The sequence below is a fragment of the Callorhinus ursinus genome, unplaced genomic scaffold (assembly GCF_003265705.2).
Source record: "Callorhinus ursinus isolate GAN/ISIS: 27379988/994484 unplaced genomic scaffold, GSC_fseal_2.0 scaffold7, whole genome shotgun sequence".
NCBI classification, from domain to species: Eukaryota; Metazoa; Chordata; class Mammalia; order Carnivora; family Otariidae; genus Callorhinus; species Callorhinus ursinus.
Window position 1 is genome coordinate 32,305,289 of NW_027397069.1, and position 12,196 is coordinate 32,317,484.

The following is a 12,196-nucleotide window of genomic DNA, read 5'->3' on the forward strand; positions in this document are numbered from 1 at the left end:
CATACATTGCCTTTATTTCAGGTAAGATATAATAATATCTATTTTAATTGCATAATTTCTGAGTATAACCACTTAATAGATTATTGACAGTTTTGAAGTAGTTTGAGTAATTCTACTTAATGAGAATATTATAACCAATTTTCAAAAACTGCCAAAATACCAAAAGTAATTATAAGAAACTCATGTATACTAGATTACCTTAATCTAGTTTCCACAAGAAATAGTTAAATTGTTGAAGATAGTGGACTGTTTTTTAATGCAATGTACAAAAGTTTGCAAAACTAATGTATTATCATTTGTAATAATATTAGAAATTTCTTTTCCATGATTAATATCATATTAGTGAATGTTTCAAGGTTAAGAAAACTGGGATTATTATCTTATGCAAGAATTTAAGTAACCAGATGTTGGATTCTAGGTTGTGATTTATTTAGTAATCATAAAGAAATAACTTATGCATGGCTTAAACTGAGCTGTAGGCAAAAAATAGCAGAGAGATATTATTTCTTCCTTCTCTGTTATCCTTCTTCACTTCGAACTTCTCTCCAGTTGTCTATGCTCTTTGTTATATACACTAAGTCTTTATCTCAGGATGGTCCTCTCACTGTGCTTTACTATTTGTATAATCATGACTTTGAGGCATCTCATTTTAAAAATAAGCAGAGTAATCCTGAGGTTTCATCTCTCAGCTCCCCTTTTGAAACACTTGAATAATCCATTTTCTTGTACACACTTTTGGTCTCTTAGTCTGTCCAGAGTTCATCAGAGAACACTATTGCTAATCAGTCATGTATAGTGTCTGTGTATCTTTTTTGTTTGTCTTTTGTTTGGTTTTGTTTTTAACCAGAACTAAGGGCTTACTTAGAGTATACTACTTACACAGACAAAGGTAACTACATGAACAGTTAATGTACAAATAAATACTTAATAGAAAAATAAAATGCTTATAAGTATGAATATCCATAGTCCATGGACAGGCATATAATCAACAGAAAGGAAATTGTGATTATTCACTGCATGTGTGTGTGTGTTTATCTGCAAAATGGGTACATAGTATATAGAACTTACATTTCTAGTTTCAAGCATCATAATGCTAAAAAAATTATTAAGGGGTGCCCGGCTGGCTCAGTCAGAAGAGCATGCAACTTTTGATCTTAGCGTCCTGAGTTTGAGCCCCAGATGGGGTATACAGATTACTTAAATAAATAAAAACATATTTTTTAAAACATCATTCTTTACCACTAAGTGAAAGTGTGATTTTTTTCTCATGTGGTTAATTAAATATTTTAATTACTGAGAAACCATGTGTAATATAAATGCTGAAAGATAAATTCAGACATGTTATTATTAAATCAAATGATTTTAAAAGTAAAAAAAAAGGGGGGTGCCTGGGTGGCTCAGTCGGTTAAGCATCTGCTTTTGGTTCAGGTCATGATCTCATCATCCTGGGATCAAGCCCCACATCCTTCTGGCTCTCTGCTCAGGAGGGAGTCTGCTTTTCCCTGTCCCTCTGTCTCTTATGCTCTCTCTTGCCCTCTCAAATAAATAAAATCTTAAAAGAAATAAAAGTAAAAAAAATTACTACTTCAAAAAGAAATGAAAATGTGACTATTGTACTTATAATTGTGCATCACTTTCAGCTTAACAGTTCAGATAAAGAATACTGCCTGGGATTACATTTCAAAGACTTTATAAATAACTTCTAATTATATCTGATATTATTTTATTATTTTTAAATGACAAAGTATGGTTTACTCCTTGATTACAAACATATTCTTTATAATATTTATCCCTCTGTGAAAATAACTATAATCTTATGACTTTAAGGAATATTAAAGGATTTGTCCAACCACTATATTTTAACAATAATAGCAAAAATTATAAAAACTGATAGTTACTCAGACTCTGCTTGAATATCTCCATTGGAAAGTAACTCATTATCTGGAAGAGGAAAGTGACTCTTTGGCCTGAAAGGAGGAATGCAGACTATTAGAAATCGATAGTTGATGTAAAGCTCAAAATTGTTTTTTGGTATGACCCATTCATTATAGATAATATCTATAAAGCTAATTCTTCTGTATCACAATAGATCTTGAAACATTCAAAACTGATACAAATTTTACCTTTGTAAGATTTAAATGTCCCTCGTATCTTTAAGAATTCCTCACACAACACTTCAAAAGCCTCAATATGCTCATTGTTCTTCCCTGAATAGGATTTATTTTGCTTTAGTATCTTTTAAGAGATAGTATTTATGACTGAAAACAATGCCAAGTTATAAGCAGAGAGTATCCTCTGCTTTAATACAATAAAGGAAATGTTTGGTTACAATAAAAAAGGCAAAATATTGCTCTTGTTATTATCTTGATAATCTCAGATCATCAAGATATGTGAATAGAAAGAATAATGTGGCTGGCTAGTGATTTTTATGTCATTTTAAAGATATACTGTTTAGTGCTCGCTTCGGCAGCACATATACTAAAACTGGAATGATACAGAGAAGATTAGCATGGCCCCCGTGCAAGGATGACATGCAAATTCGTGAAGCGTTCCATATTTTTATAGACTGTAACAAAATAAATGTTTTTAACCAAAAAAAAGATATACTGTTTAGTTATTGATTCAACATTTACTCATAGGAGAGGTTATGTTTTGCATGTCGGAGGATTGAGAGACAAGACATCTGGAGGTACTGCTCAGCTTCTCCAAAGCTGTCGCTATTCATTGCTGGTGGTAATGCAAAATGGTATAATCAATGTCAAAGACAAAATGCATGGCACAATTAAGGCTATGCTTTAACTCAGGTTATTGCAATAGGGATAATGTTCATTAATAGACAATGTCTCAAAGAAAAGAAGGAAGCCTGAGGTTTTAGAGAGGCAAATAAACAAGGGAGTCATCCTTGAGTCTTATGAGAGTCATCAAGGAAAGAAGGAAATGGTTTCATCTCAGGATACATGAGTGCAAGTGGTCTTTAAAGTTAGTTATTCCCGTGGATATAAGAAGGAGGTGGAAATTTTCACCATTGTTGCTTTCTAGGAGCACAAGTCTCAGGTAAAATTCAATGTTGTCACCACTATGATAAAGTGAAAAAGAAAAATATTAATATAAAAGATTGTATAAAAGTAAAGAGCCAGAGGTGCCCTGAGGCAACCATTCCATTGGATTTCAAGAGATCAGCAGAAGAAAATTACTAAGTTATCAGCACTACTCATTGAGTTTATTGAAGCTAGGATATTAATGCTCTGGGGAATGATTTTGGTGTAAAGGCATACATAATCTGAACATTTTACTAGAGGCAAGACAGTGGTTTGTGTAGGGAGAAATCCAGTCCATGCATAGTCTGTTGTGGTGATGAGTCTTTTGAGGTTTACATCAAGTTATCAGGCTTCAGATTGCAGGGCTTCCTCAGAACCTGGGAGGAGTGGTCAGGTGAAGGCAATCTAGAGTACTGGTAGGGATCTGGGCAGTTAGGATTTAGTTCTCTGTTCTCTGTGAGGATGAATCAGATGAAAATGAGAAAAAAATTGGAAACATTTTTGTTTTACTTGGAGAAAATTTGGACAACTCTAGATGGATATTGAAGGAAACTGGATGAATTAAAAATTTAAGCAAGATGACAAGATCTAACCCAACTTATGGGGTAGATACAAAAGCTAGGTTTTTTGTTTGTTCATTTGTCTCCACACAGTGGGAGAGGAAGTCAATTAAATCTCTGTTAGACAAGCCAGAATTTGTACATTCATGAGTTACCTGCACTTTATGAAGGCCTGCAAAATAGTTCAAAGACAATGAACAGGCTCAAAATCCAGAAGGGCGTCTTATGGCTTTTCATTGATAAATCAAAATTTCTCTCTACAGTTATTCCCCACCCCTCCCACCTGATTAAAGATGATCTCAAAGAAAGATTATTCTTTATCACACACACAAAAGTCTTCAGACAAAATATATATTAATCCTGAGATCTAATTTACTATGAATATACCAAGCATATGTCTAAAAAATACCAAGAATGTATTAGGAATATCAGGTAAGATATTAAGTATGTAGTAGATACTGAACATCTGTATATTAATAAAATCCATAAATAAATGATGTGAATCCCCAAATGAGAACCACTTACTGAGAGGGTGTTACATTAAAATTAAACAAGTTAGGACAAGTTAACATTTAAAAAAGTAAATGAAATTATGACTGATAGCACTATACTGTTGTATGATTTCAGTCAAGTGGATCTAAACTCTCATATATAGAAACATACCATAAACTATGAGGGCATTGCTGACTTTCTAGGAATTTCCCAAACATCATACGGTTTCTTAACTATTTACACTAATAATGTTTCTCATGCAAATTTAACTCACAGAAGGGTGAGTTCCTCTTTTTATTTGAGAACTCTTTTCATGTGACACATTAATAGCACCATATCAAATAAACCTAATTATTTCTACTACCTCTCTTTTAACAAGTTAAAGGAACATACTGTAGTTTTCCAAGGCCTTCTGGGAAATATCAAAGACAATTTTAGGTTCAAAAGCAAAATTAGGAGTAAATTTTCAGAAGATAAAATATAAAAAGTTGTTAGGAGATTTGAACACTTGATCAAGATAGAATCTATAAGTAACTAAGAAACAATATTTGGCAGTCTGTTTGTACAAAGTAACAATAAAAGTTTTTAAAAGTAAACAGGGGATGCCTGGGTGGCTCAGTCAGTTAGGTGTCTGCCTTCAGCTCAGGTCATGATCCAGGGGTCCTGGTCCTGCTCAGCGGGGAGCCTGCTTCTTCCTCTTCCTGCCACTCCCTGTGCTTGCACTCTCTCTCGCTCTCTCTATCTCTGGCAAATAAATAAATAAAATCTTTAAAAAAAAGGGTAAACAGAAGAAGAACATGACTAATAGAACCTTCACTGTTCCCTAAGTGAGAAACTTTTGTTTTCTTATGTAAACAAGGGCATAATATAACCAATATAAACATTGGAAGGTTGTTCTGGTAAGACATAATACCTATTATCTAGTCAGATTAGACAGAAAGTAAAGAATAATCTTTTACAACCTTTTATTAAGAGTAACAATGCAAGAAACTTTTTTTTAACAGAGAGAAAATAAAATTCTGGTTTTACATCAATATAATATTTGATTCTAAGTTTTTTTTGGAGAATTATTTATTTATTTATTACTTATTTATTTAAGTAGGTTCCTTGCCCAACATGGGGCTTGAACTCACAACCCTGGGATTAAGAGTTGCATGCTCCACCAACTGAGCCACCCAAGCTCCCCTATAGGAGGGGTTTAAAGGAGATTTGTAGTCTAATTGGTAACAGCCCATCTGGAGATAGGAGAATATTACACATTTCCAGAAACTTAAATATATAGACTCACATAGAGAGATCACAGCTTCAGTTCTAAAATATCCACTGAAGGCCAAGCATACTCACAGAAATACAAAATTCAATGGTTTATATCAAAGAACTCTTCTTTTCCCATAAATTCAAATTGTTAATTTGAGCTCAAAATTGACAAATAGAAAGAAAATCAAACCAGATTCTCTGTTGCCTTTCACCCAACAGAGACAAGATCTTTATAAACCATCTATTTAAAGAGATCACCAAGTGATCAGGCTATAAAACCAAAACAAGCTGGCACCAGATACAAAAATAAATTCTTGCCATGTCCTTTTTGTCTCTTGGAGTGCTCAAAAGTATCAAAATCAGCTCCTGATCAGGAGCTCACCATCGTGTTCTCTTGGAGTCAGGAGAGGAGTACAAGACCAAAAGGTCTTGTTGACTCAGTTGACACCAATCCATCTAAATCATGGTGCCAAATTCTCAAAGACAAAATGCACCAGACAATTAGGGTGATGGTTTCATTCAAGCTGTTGCAGTAAGGACAGGATTCATAAATGAGGAATGTCCCAAAGAAAAGGAAGGTGGCCTGGGATTTGTAGAGGCAAGTAAATAAGGAAATCATCTGAGAATTTTATGGGAGTCATTAGGAAAAATGAAGAGAATATTTATCTTGGAATATGCAAGGATAAAATGATCCTTTGTGGATAGCTGTTTCTCTTAAACATGAAAGGATGGTCGGGGAGAGTTTAGAAAACAAAAGTTTTGGCTGACTTCTTAACCTATCTCTGTTTCCTAGGACCATAAGGCTCAGGCAGTAATTATAACCCCACAGTTACTTTCCCAGATATTAACACACGTAATTAAAATACATGCCTACAAAAATACCTGTGTACAAATACTTATAATTGCTTTATTTTTAATAGCCATCAACATGTGAAAGTATTTAGTATATAACAATATTTATTTAATTGAAGAGTTATATATTACTCTATGTATATATGCCATAAAACTATAGACAAAATATGTGTATTTTTATGAAAACTATATCTATATCTAATTTATCTAACTTATATTTATTTTAAAACATATTTGAGAAAATTAACATTTTATTTTACTTTAAAATAATTGAAATGCCTGGGGAGAAAATGTTTGTTTTGAGCTTAAATACTGACAAAAAATAAATAATCCCCTTGTTCATTCTCCTACAAAAACCATCTTTCCTTTCATGCAATTTATTTTTCAGTAAACATTGATACATATTATAGTGGAATGCAAGGGAGGCCATATGCAAAGTGGTAAAGATTAGAGCTTTAGAATGAGATTGTCTCCATTTAAATCCTATTTCCACTTCTAACTAGCTGTGACTAACTAGCTGTAAGACCTTGAGCAAATCTCTAAAATTTTCTGTAAGTGGCAATGATAGTAGTAGAATATATAATATATTAGTAGGGTTAAATATGTGAAAAGCACTTACTTATGTACCTAGAATATACTGGTATATTTGTGTTATCTATCTTTCTTGTCTCTTCTTCTTCTTTTATACTTATTGAAATCGGTAAAAAGAAATAAAATACAATTCTATGGCTGCATTAAATATGTGGGTAATAAAAAGAAAAAAAAATATTACAAAGACTTTCTCCATAAGCATGTTGTAATCCTAGAAAAACTATTAGAAAACAAACATAATGAGGTACAGCCTAAGCTAATAGAGGCAAAAATAATTAATTCAACAGAAGTCATTTGATCCAACAAAATTACACTCGTAGGTATTTACCCAAGAGAAATGAAAACATATGTCCACAAAAACATTGGAAGTAAGCCAAATGTCCATCAACAGATTTTGTATAAACAAATCTTGGCATATGTATATAATCTATTACTAACCAGCAATTAAACAGGAACAAATTAATGATACTGTCATAACAAAATGATTAATCTCAAAAATATTATGCTGGATGAATAAAGCCAGAAACGAAATATACGAATTGTATTATTTCACTTATGTGAAGTCCTTGGATAGGCAAAACAAAATATCATGTTACAAATGAGATCAGTGTAGACTGGGGATAGGAGTGAGGAAGGTTTGACTGCAAATGGGTATGAGAGAGTATTTTTCTTTGGTGGCTATATTTTATATTTTGTTTCAGGTATTGGTTATATAGCTCCATACATTTGTTAAAACTCACTGAACTAAACATGTAATATATTCATTTTCTTTTATGTAACATATACTTCAATAGAATTCATTAAAGCAGACACATACACATCAAGAGATAGAGCTTATAAAAATTAGATTAATGTTTCACTAGTGTATATAAGAGATGATAAAGTCAGGATTATGGATGATATGACCCATGTTTTACTGTCTAATGAATAGACAATAACTGCATTGATTTTGTCCCCTATGAGACATTGAAAGTACAAGATTAAAGAGCAATCTTTGAACAAGTTTCAATAGAAGCAGTAGATGTTATGGAAAATCAAGAAAATTGGTGTCAAAATGAAAAAGAATATAAAATTTTATGAAAATTTGTTGCATCTTTTACATATTGCAGGGATGTCCACATTTATAGTATTGGGCTCTTATATGACTGGTTGCTGTGGAGAAGTTATTAATGTAATGATGGATCAAGAATCCAAATTGTTTTGGTTTGAAGTATGGATGAAAGGCTTGAACAAGAAGATAGTGAAGACATCTTGTGAAGAACAAAAAATAGTTCTGTAACTAGAGAGCTTCTTGTGCAACTAGAGAGTTTTAGACAACAGAGTATATTTACATGCTCAGTGGAGGGACTCAATAAAATGCATGAGGCTAGGGGTACAGGGAAATGCATGAATGGCTGAGCACTTGATCTGATGTTCAGGGATAATGTCTAGGTCAAAATAGGAAGAGTTAATACTGAATCATAGGAATGACAATTTATTAGATGTGATATAAAGGAATAAACAAAGTTGTGAAGCCAAAATCTTTTCATGGATCTTTATGTATGTAAGATATATATGGAGAAATTTTCCATCCGTTCTTTGTAAATTTATTTTTACTCCAATAATTTCTTAACTAAAAAGCTCAAAGATAAGGGGAACTATATTCCTTTTGTGTTCACTGAAAGTAATGATTTAATACCATAAACTCTTCATGTAGTTTATTAATCAAAAATGCATAATTTAATAAATTTCAATCATTTTTAATATTCTTTTTTTAAAGATTTTATTTATTTATTTGTCAGAGAAAGAGAGTGAGCACAGACAGGGGGAGCGGCAGGCAAAGGAAAAAGCAGGCTCCTTTGCCTGAGCAAGGAAACTGATACTGGACTGGATCCCAGGGTCCTGGGATCATTACCTGAGCCAAAGGCAGATGCTTAACTGACTGAGCCACCTAGGCATCCCAGTTTTTAATACTCCTAAAGTGATTGATTACACAGTTGTGGCCTCAAGAAACATTAACCTAGTAATGATCATAAATACAAAAATGCATACTGTGACAAATTGGGACTAATGCCAATAAATAAGGGGAGGTTTACACCAGTGGAAGAATTAGGAGTTTATTCCTTTTTTTTTAAGATTTTATTTATTTATTTAAGAGAGAAAGCGTGCGTGCGCATGAGTAGGGGGGAGGGATAGAGGGAGAGGGAGAAGCAGACTCCCCACTAAGCAGGGAGCCTGACACTGGGCTCCAACCCAGGACCCCAGGATCATGACCTGAGCCAGATACAGCTGCTTAACTGACTGAGCCACCCAGGCACTTCTGGAAGGTTATTCCTTAATAAGAATTAAAAGAGACTTTATGGAAATAAATTATGTTGTCAAAGATACGTAAGATATGGAAAGGCAGAAGAAATGGGAGAGGGAAGGAGGGAAGGATCAACAGAGGTGCAGAGAGAGAGAATGAGAGAGAGAATGAATGTGTTCCAAGGTCAACAAAGTGGAAGCAGAAAACAGGCATATAAGAATAATAATAGAAGATCAGTGGGTGTTTTTTTTTAAGACAAAACATGATATGAATTCTATTAGTGTTATGACTTTGAACAAATTACCTATCTACCCTTTTTGAAGTTCAAATTTCCTTCTAGAGGAACAGAATAGAAAACCCAGAAAGTGACCCACAACTATATGGTGAATTAATCTTCAACAAAGCAGGAAAGAATATCCAATGGAAAAAAGACAGTCTCTTCAAAAAATGGTGTTGGGAAAACTGGGTGGCAAAATGCAGAAGAATGAAACTGGACCACCTTCTTATACCATGCATAAAAATACATTCAAAATGGATGAAAGGCCTAAATGTGAGACAGGAAACCATCAAAATCCTAGAGGAGCACACAGGCAGCAACTTCTTTGATTTTGGCCATAGCAACTTCTTACTAGATACATATCTAGAAGCAGGGGAAACAAAAGCAAAAATGAACAACTGTGCTTGCATCAAGATAAAAAGCTTCTGCACAATAAAGAAAACAATCAACAAAACTAAAAGGCAACCTATGGAATGGGAGAAGATACTTGCAAATGACATATCTGAAAAAGGGTTAGTATCCAAAATCTATAAAGATCTTATCAAATTCAACACCCAAAAAACAAATAATCCAGTTAAGAAATGGGCAGAAGATATGAATAGACATTTTCCCCCAGAAGACATCCAGATGACTAACAGACATAGGAAAAGATGCTCAGCATCATTCATCATCAGGGAAATACAAATCAAAACTACAGTGAGATGGCACCTCAGACCTGTCAGAATGGCTAAAATTAATTACCCAGGAAACAACAGGTGTTGGCGAGGATGTGGAGAAAGGGGTACATTCTGACACTGGTGGTGGGAATGCAAACTGGTGCAGCCAGTCTGGAAAACAGTATGGAATTCCCTTAAAAATTAAAAATAGAACTACCTATGACCCACCAATTGCACTATTAGGTATTTACCCAAAGGATATAAAAATACTGATTCAAAAGGGCACATGCATTCTGATAGCAGCATTATCAACAATAGCCAAATAAAGAGCCCAAATGTCCAACAACAGAAGAATGGATAAAGAAGAGGTGGTATATATATGCACAATGGGATATTACTCAGCCATCAAAAGGAATGAAATCTTGCCATATGCAACGACATAGATGGAGATACAGAGTATAATGCTAAGCAAAATAAGTCAGTCAGGGAAAGACAAATACGATATGATTTCATTCATATGTGGAATTTAAGAAACAAAACAGGTGAACATAGGGAAAAGGAAGAAAAGGAGAGGGAAGCAAACCATAAAAGAGACTCTTAACTATAGGGAACAAATTGAGGGTTGCTGGAGGGGAGGTAGACTGTAGGATAGTATAATGGGTGATGGTATTAAGAAGGGCACTTGTTATGTTGAGCACTGAGTGTTATATGTAAGTGATGAATCACTAAATTCTACTCCTGAAACTAATATTACACTATATGTTAACTAACTAGAATTTAAATAAAAACATGTAACATTAAAAAATAATAAAACACACAAAAATAATAATAAAACACAACCTCATTCAAAAAATTAATTCAATGAAATGTTAAGAAAACCAACAACCTTGTTAAAAGAGAGACCAAACACCTTACATCAGAGAAATGCAAATTAAAAACAATGAGATACCACTACACACCTATTAGAATGGCCAAAATCTGGTATACCAATACTAAAACTGCTAAGGATATGGAATAACAGGAACCTCATTCATTGCTGGTGGGTAGCCACTTTGGGAGACAGTTTGGCAGTTTCTTACCAAACTAAACACGTTCTTACCAAATGATCCAGCAATTGTACTTCTTGGTATTTACCCAAAGGAGTTGAAAACATGTCTACACACACACACACACACACACACACACACACACAAACTGTGCATAGATGTTTATAGCAACTTTATTCATCCTTGCCAAAACTTGGAAGCAACCAAGATGTCCTTCAATAATGAATAGACAAACTGGTACATCTAAACAATGAAATGTTATTTAGTGCTAAAAAGAAATGAACTCTAAAGCCATGGAAAGGCATGGGGGAAACTTAAATGCATATTGTTAAGTGGAAGAAGACAATCCGGCTATATACTGTATGATTCCAACTATATTACATTCTAGAAAAGGCAAAACTATGAAGACAGTAAAAGTATCAGTGGTTGCCAGGATTTGACAGGGTGATGGGTGGAGGAAGGGATGATTGGATAAAGCACAAAGGATTTTTAGAGCAGTGAGAGTATTCTGATACTATAATGGCAGATACATGTCGTTATACATTTGCCAAAGCCTATAGAATGTACAACACTAAGAGTGAACCCTAATGTAAACTATGCCCTTTGGGTGCTAATGACGTATCAGTCTAAGCTCATCAAACAAAAATTGTGCCATTCTGGTGAAGGATGTGTATAATGGGGAGGCAATGCATGTGTGGGGGCAAGGGATATATGAGAAATCTCTGTACCTTATGCTCGATGTTGCTATGAACCTAAAACTCTTCTAAAAAATAAATTCTTGGGAGGGTATGTGCTGTGGTGAGCGCTATGAATTGTGTAAGACTGATGAATCACAGACCTGTACTCCTGAAAAATTTAATATATTATATGATAATAAAAAAGGCAAAAATAAATAAATAAAAATAAATTCTATTTTTGAAAAATTTTATACTTCAATAGTTAAATACATTATAGAGAACATTTCAGAACACTCAAATTTGGCTTGGTTTACTAAAGAAGTTTCTAAAAGTATTTCCCAATGTTTCAATGGCATACATTTGCAAAAGCAAAAGTTTTATTGATCCTAGACCCATCACAAAGTTATTTTTGTGGAGGTAAATACATTTATTTATTTATTTATTTATTTATTTATTTATTTATTTA

The 12,196-nt window shown here is 33.6% G+C and overlaps 1 non-coding gene across 1 annotated transcript; it reads left to right on the top strand.

The window, feature by feature from the left end:
• Positions 1 to 2,454: 2,454 nt before the first annotated feature.
• LOC112827012 (U6 spliceosomal RNA) lies at positions 2,455 to 2,561 on the top strand. The gene has a single exon (XR_003209127.1). It is a non-coding gene; the product is annotated as a U6 spliceosomal RNA (small nuclear RNA).
• Positions 2,562 to 12,196: the final 9,635 nt, after the last annotated feature.